The sequence below is a fragment of the Betta splendens genome, chromosome 16 (assembly GCF_900634795.4).
Source record: "Betta splendens chromosome 16, fBetSpl5.4, whole genome shotgun sequence".
Classification (NCBI taxonomy): Eukaryota; Metazoa; Chordata; class Actinopteri; order Anabantiformes; family Osphronemidae; genus Betta; species Betta splendens.
In genome coordinates, this window is record NC_040896.2 from 16,901,609 (window position 1) to 16,909,292 (window position 7,684).

Here is a 7,684-nt window from a genome sequence, read left to right on the forward strand (position 1 = left end):
AACTACCAGAGACACAACAAATACTGGTTGGCCAAACCAGAAAAAGGCACCACAGATGCACACTGACAGTCGATTCACTGACCTTTCCACACCTCTACAAAACAGAAATTCCATATAAAAAAATAAGAAACAATTGCTTACATTCTTCCACCCCCACAGTCCTCAAGTCGAGTGTTGCAGTCCAGGCCTAGTCAGTGCAGTGTTTTGTCTGCATGAGCCTCATTGGACCAGCAGAATGGTAATATTAAAATAAACGAGATGTTTGACCGTACAAAATAAAATCAAACCTAAAACTCAAGTCAAATGTGCTGTTTTACTTTAATCACTAGGCTTAATGTTGCGGCTGAAGCTGTGGCCATCACAATCCCTGGATGTGTTTCATTCTAGATCACTTTACGGGGCGTCTGGAGTCTCGGTGAAAAGTGAAAATCCAATAAGAGACGCCTCCGGTGCCGAACCACACATTTCAAATCGCCCCCAAACAAATCGCTCAGGTAATCGCTTATTTATGAAGCTTGCAGATTTATCAATAAGTGCTTGATGCCGCCACACAAGCCCGACGGGTCAAACCCCTGTCACTGCAAGCTCATTGTCTCCGACACTCTAAATCTAAAGTCTCTGTTATCGGCCTCTGACTCGACACTCCCTTTGACGCCGACGCAGCCGACACGACGGCTACGCGCCACTCTGAGCAGCGATTAACGGCAGCGGTGACATCACTGGCGGCTCAAAAGCTCCCTCCGAACTCAAAAAGAGCATTAGAATGCATTTCATGCTCGGCTCACTGAAAAGTGCCGAGCTGAAATTTACACCTTATTTGATGTCCGTCTCCCTGCTGTTAATTGGTAAAAGGATCCCTCGCCCTTTTGATCTCCTCCACAATCCCCTAAATGCCCAAGTCTGCTAAACTGTTCTGCAGGAGATATACCCTGCAGTTGCCCGGCGATGTAAAGTCTCCCTCACTCTCTCTGTCCCCTCTTGCTTTTTTTTTTTTCTTACTCCATCCTTTTCGGCTTTCTTGCCTTTGGTTTACGTCCAAGCTGGGGAGAAATAAGAGATGACAGTTGTTACAGATATGCTGGTTTAATTACTTGTCAGCTTATAGCTCATATCTCTGCTGCCCAACGCTGAAGCTTAACTTTTTCTAGTAGCTTAAAGCATGACCAGCCTCCAGTGCTTTAGTATTTAGCCATAAAACCCAGGAAATCTGAAAGATAAAGAAAAAAAAAAAAAAAAAAAAAAAACACGAACAGCTTTTCTAATTTTATGGGGGAAGAGTGGGCAGTTTTCTGTCACTGTTGGAATTGGCTTTCTCTCTCTGTTCCCCTCTGTGCAGCAGTGACAGAAGAAGAGGGGCAAAAAGAGGGAATCTTGTAGAGAATGAAATTACATCACATGAAGGGGTGCATTGGTGTGGGATAAGCAGAACATTTTTTATGGCTTGTGCGCCACTGTTGACACTTTTAAGTCTGTTTGCAAATTGATAGATGTGCTCGAGCCTCTTTTTTTTTTTTTTCTTTCCTCTGGAGGAGGTCCATCGCAGACTTTCAAATCCAGTTAAGGGTATTTGGAAAACACAGCTGCTTATTTTGCAAGCTCCACTACTTTGGTCGTAGTGGCGAATATCTCTAGGTGTATATGGAGCAGATTTGTGACTTTTAGCACCTCATGGGTTATTGAATTTGGGGATTTATACATGTTACAATAACCCAGAGAGGCTTTACAGTACAAACATGCACTTAGCGTATATTCATATTCATTGCACAGTTCATCTGCTAAAACTACTCTTGTGATAAATGATCACAACATTGTTTTGTTGACGTGTTGAAAACACCTGTGAATTAAGGAATAGCATCAAAACATAAAAAGTCGTTTATCAGCTTCATTATATTTTTCCATTATAACAAACTATTAGATCTCATAATGATGATTATCTTTTTCGCTCTCATTATTAACTTTAACTAATAACATCAGTCATTGATGCAGTAAGTTATTGTATAAGTTAAAATATTGAGATCTCAGAAGGCGCCGTCTTGTTCATCACACATTCGAATGCAATATTCCTTTTAGTGAAGTTCGAATTTAAAGAAACGTACAAGTGAGCGAACACACTCTTGTTAATAGACTGATAACTCAGTTGGACCCCGGTGTTGATCGTTTGTCTGTGGAACTGACACTTCATTCAGCTACACGTTAGGGTTGCCCAGCCAGCGGTTCGCACATTTGTGAGGAAATGGAAAACAATTTTGCAGATCCGCGTGGGGACAGGGACGGATGGCAGCAAGCGAAGAGAGCAGCGGAGTTTTGGACACACGCCTGCTCAGGGCCCATTGTTCAGGGTTCCCTCAGTGTTTATCCCTGCCTTTGTTTCCCACCATGATACATACTTTTCATTGAAGCAAAACAGATTATTTGTTACCATAGTTTCACCATTGCTCAGTTTTACAGCTACGCCTAATAGGTTTAGCGGTGGGGGGGATAATAGCCTCCTCCTGGACAAAAATCATAATAATATAGAAGATTACCTGTTCTTTTCATCAGTGATGATCACATTGTCAGTTTCTGGCAGCAGCTTTGTGTTTCTACACGGGCGAGTTCCACAGAGTCTGAACACTTTGTCTCGTCGGCGCTAATGCTGCGTTGCATATTTATTTGCGTCGGGCTGATGGAAAACGTTCAAGGCCCAGAGTCGCTTATGTGAATTATGCCATATTTTACAACGGCCTTTTTGTCACGCTGCATATTTTTGTTTCGTACACACGACCTCAACACCGGCGTCAAATATTTGTCACGCGGCTGTGACGCACATTCATAGCTGGGAAAACAACTACAACGTGCTGTAGGGAAATACTGCAATCAGCATATTTTATAAAACAAATAAATAAGTAAATTGCTCGTTGGATAATATTTCCTGAGCAGAATCCATTGGGCACGATTGTCTGCGCTGTCCTACAAACTCCTCCCGTCACACTGTATATATTACACTGTCACATGAAAGTGTATTGTCACATTACCCCCATGCCTCATACTACTGTACCTCCGCTGCTACTCCGCTGTTAGCCTACAAATCGTGCTGATGATCATCCTGCATCGCTGAGCAGTAAGGTTTTATACATAGTAGTAATGGCATTATTTTATGGCCATCATTTCAATGGGTTTTAGAATGGATCATAAAGCAAAACAGTTTGCAGTTCTCCTGCAGACCCTCCGCCCCAATAATGAAAAGCCAGGATCAGCTGACTGCTAACTCTATTTACAAGCTCACATAATTCCATTGTGGCAGCGCTATCAGAGTAAATACGCTTAGCCCAGTGATGCATACCCCCGTCGCATATGAGCGCGAGATGAGATAGAGGTCACGTGACCGGAGAAACACCTTTTAAAACACTTAATGTGCCTTCGCTGATGTCCGAAGCATGTAGGGTATTACGACAGTTGTGCGAAAGCTAATTAATGGATCATTTGAATGATATCCAAGACGCCTCGCTCGCTCGCTCGCCCGCACAGTTGGTGGCTTTGACCTTCGCAAGCCTAATCATTTCTCACCCGGAGCTTCTTTTTTGCCAAGGGAGACCGTCATCAGCGTGATGTCTGTTTATTTTGTGTGATCGGACTTAAATTGAATTTTTTCCTTGAAGGGCAATATTACGAGGGTTAGTCATCTGTGAAAATTGGTAAACTATAAATCTCAAATTACAGCTGAGTGTTAAGGCGTTATCATTCTTTGCATGGTTCATGAACGAATGGAGACGTCTAAAGGAAAAAGACATAATAAGAAGTTATTTACTGCTTTACGATCCTCAGATACTGAGAACTGGATTGAACAGAGTTATCACTACCATCACTGAGCACCTATTCCACGCCTATGTAGGTGAAACATAGATACAAAAAAGCTAAATGGGAACAGAAGCAGACGTTTGAGGCATTTTCCTTCCCTTTGCAGTGAGTGAGTGCGGGGAGCAGCAAGGGGACTATCTTTTAATATCGCTTCAAGCAAAGATATCTCATTTAGACATGGTTCAAACAGTTATTAACAGTATTGATTTATGTTTGAGTGATTGGAAGCCAGAGGAGGGAGATGAAGTCAACCGTCATGACCTCTCGCCCGGGGCCGGAAACTGCCTGACACAGATCACGGCTGTCTCGCATGTGAAAGCGCTCCTGCCCGTGACATCTCAGATGACTGGATAGCAGCTACAGTGCGATAAGACGCCGCGTATGATATTGGAGTGGTGTTCACACCGCTTTCTCTCAAAACACATTGCTCTTTGGTGAAATATGACTGCTGTCACTGGCTGCACGGAGGCATTTTGAGACAAAGGAGGACACATTCGGGGTGCACTTGCTTCTGGTTGTGTCTTCTCATAATTTCTGATGCAAAGATTACAAGCTGAATATTTGCCACCTAACATTTATTTGTGTGAAGAAATGAAGAAGTGAAGGATGCAACGGCAACAGCACACTTTTTTTGTCTCTTTTTTTATGCCCAAATAGCAAAAAGGCAATTCAATCACATTTTGGCATTTCCCCCATCTCTCCTTCTTGCTTCATATCCTATTAACTCAACCAGAGGAGCTTAGCATATCAAATCTGTTGTTAATTATTTCTTATACACTCTTCAGAACCTCCCCTGGATTTGCAGTCCTGCCCACCCAAAATATGTGCGCAGCTGCCTGAAGACGGCACAGCAGCAAGATGGTCTGTGTTTCAAAGGCGGAACTGAGCTCGCGGAGATCATAAAACATTAGTGCGGCATGTCATTAGGTTATTACAGGCTTATCCAGTAATTATATTAAGTACATTACCATGCAAGCGTTTAAGCAAGGACCAGTTTCCAGAAATAGGATTTCACAGCCCTCTCATAGTTTGCCCTCAGCAACCAGCCGCAGGACACAATGTCAATTAAGTGGCAGCTGAACTGGATGAAGTTTGAGACCAAAGAAGAGGAAAAAAGATTTGCTTTCTTAGGACTTGACTTGTGAAAATTACATAGACCTCAGTGTGTACTATACAGTACACATATATCTGATATATCCACATTCTCTGCATTTAGAAGAAACCACCTGTAGCTCCAGAGGTCCTCGCAGTCCAGGAGTCGAGCTTTTGATCTGAGGAGACTTGTGCTTTGAGAGGAGAATAAAACACATTGTTAAGTGAACACAAGTTCTCGTTCGGCCTCGCCTTTCGTCAGAGCACGCACGCGTTTGAAGTCCTGTTTGTTCGGAAACGCTCCCGTCTCGTCAAGTCCAGGGAATTCCCCGCCGTAGCAGGGCCTAGATTAGCGCTAGTAATCCAGCTAACCCCTGGAATTCAAAGAAGAGGCTGAAAACTAATATTTGAGCTCATGTCTCACAAGTGAGCCCATTGTCAGCTCGTGACTCATAAAACGTGTGCTGTCATCTGGGATCTGCTTATGATAGATTGGGGCGATTTAAGCTGATCTGCTGATCCATTACAAACATGGCGGACGCGGCCTCAAAGAGTCCTGAACGTGACCCGGCGCTGACACTCGGTGCAGACTTCAACAGCGCGGTTGTTCGTATGTGAAACAACACATACGAGGACTCAGACCACACAGCTCCTCGGCGCTCGGGTGGAGGAGGAGGAGGAGGGCGGAGAGGCAGCTCGCCCAACCAACCAGCAAAAGATGATTCCAGATGATTTCTCAGCACGCCGCTGTCAGAGGAGGCCTTGATGAATGAACGGGCTCCGGTGGACCTCACTGTTTATTTAGACCTTTTGTTTCTGACAGTTTTTCTTACCGGGGAAAGAAAAGCAGCGCTTGAAGTGCGCCCGTATTAAAACATAACCTTACCAGACAACGATCAGCCACCCGGGGCGTCCGCCCTCCCTCCTCCTAATCCACAGAAAAGCCTGATTGTTCTCCACGGTGGAACTCGGGACGGAGACCTGTTCAGGAGCAGCAGCGAGGGGCAGCCGACTGTGGAAGGCTTTCCAGTACATTAGGAGTATATGAAAGAGCGAGTGACCAGGCTTAGATTGATATGGCCGTGTCTGCACAGGACAACATATGGGAAAGCAGTAATCCTCTCTCGGCTGCTACTGTGGCTATTTTCCTTGGGGATCTGAGCGAAGGGGAGACAAACACGGACGGCCTTGCGGTCCTGGAAAATGCTGCAGACAGCTGCTGGTAGTTTGTGAATGCGTGTCCTGATAAATAATTGTTTCCTCTCTGTCACAGGCTCTTTTTCGCGTCCTCGCGAGCTGAAAGACGCTTTGAAACGCTCCCGCTTCCGCTTTGTATATAACACACATGTAAAACAGCTCCGACGCCCCGGCGCTTCCTGCGTCGCCAGCGCTTGCCGCCGTTTTCGCGTTCGGCGCGCGCCATCTCGGGTCCTCCTTGTCACGGCTCTTTCCGAGCACATGTCGAACCTTGAACGTCTCATTGTCTGCCGCAGATCATGACAAATCAACATTTTGGAGAAGTGGCGGGATCATAAACAAAGTCGACGTCACGTCTATTCAAGATCAGCACCGTGCTAAAGCCGACTTAGGCGAGATACACATACTGTTCTTTAAGATTTTCGAGTTTGCGCTTTGTTTTCTCTCCAGAATCTCAAATATGATGCAGATGCAGTAGATGGAAGGAGAAGCAATTCTTTCTGCGAAAGCGAAAAAACACACACATCTGAATGTGATGTGATGCAACACCATGTGTTTTGAATGCTTCTGAAATGCCTTTCATTGAAAAGGGTTTTGTTGACAAGCTCAATTCCCTCGCAGAATAAATGACGGGGAATAGAATTTGGCCAAAAGACAGATCAAGTAACTAGGAATATGCATAATTCAAACAGCCAGAACTGACTCCAAATCTCTTTTCATGAGGGAGAACGTGCACATTTTTCCTCCCATTTAATAATTCCAAATCCAATTCACGCCCGAAGAATGGAGGTGAGCATAATTGCATATTTTGTCAAATGTGGTCAAATTAAACTGGAAGCGGGATGAATTTTTGTGTGTTTGTATGCGAGTTTTTCAGAAGTGGTGTCCTGGTTTTTAAATCCCTAAGTCTCAAGTGGGCACATCACAAAACCAACACAGTTTGGCAGCAAGCTGGCAGTCTTTGCTCGTATGAGGCCCAGAATTTAATGAGCATGAATAATGAATACTACTCAACATGCTGGTGACTGAGTAGGCTGCCAGTTATTAGGTCAATGAAGGCCTTGTTTAGCAGGGAACACTCACTGTCTCGCTGAATGATGGACTCCCACCATCCGCCGATCGCACACTCTGGAAATAACTTTTCAAATGTGGCAAATCAGCAAGTGGCGACAGACAGAGGGTTTCGACTGGAGCCTGTCCGCGGTGTCTGTTAAGGCATTCTGGCCCTAATGGTATGTGCTGTAGATTGATGCAGCTCGGCTTCCCGCAGCACAGGGTGAATCAGGGAGAATAAAAGGTGGGACACTTTTACGATTTATTATTAGCAGTATTTGTCTCGTTTTGCTCGTCTTAATTAACACCTGGATTTCCAATAATGGTGTTTAAAGACGGAAATCCTTGGTCTCTATCTGTCACTATTACAAAATGTGTATTGACTTGTGAAGGGCACGTTACCTAAAACTATGAGGTAAATATTGGATTCCAGTGAAGGAAGGTTCTCTCCTTTTGCCTCGCAGCTACAGCTCCCATGCATTAGACGCTGCGGATTTAAGGGATA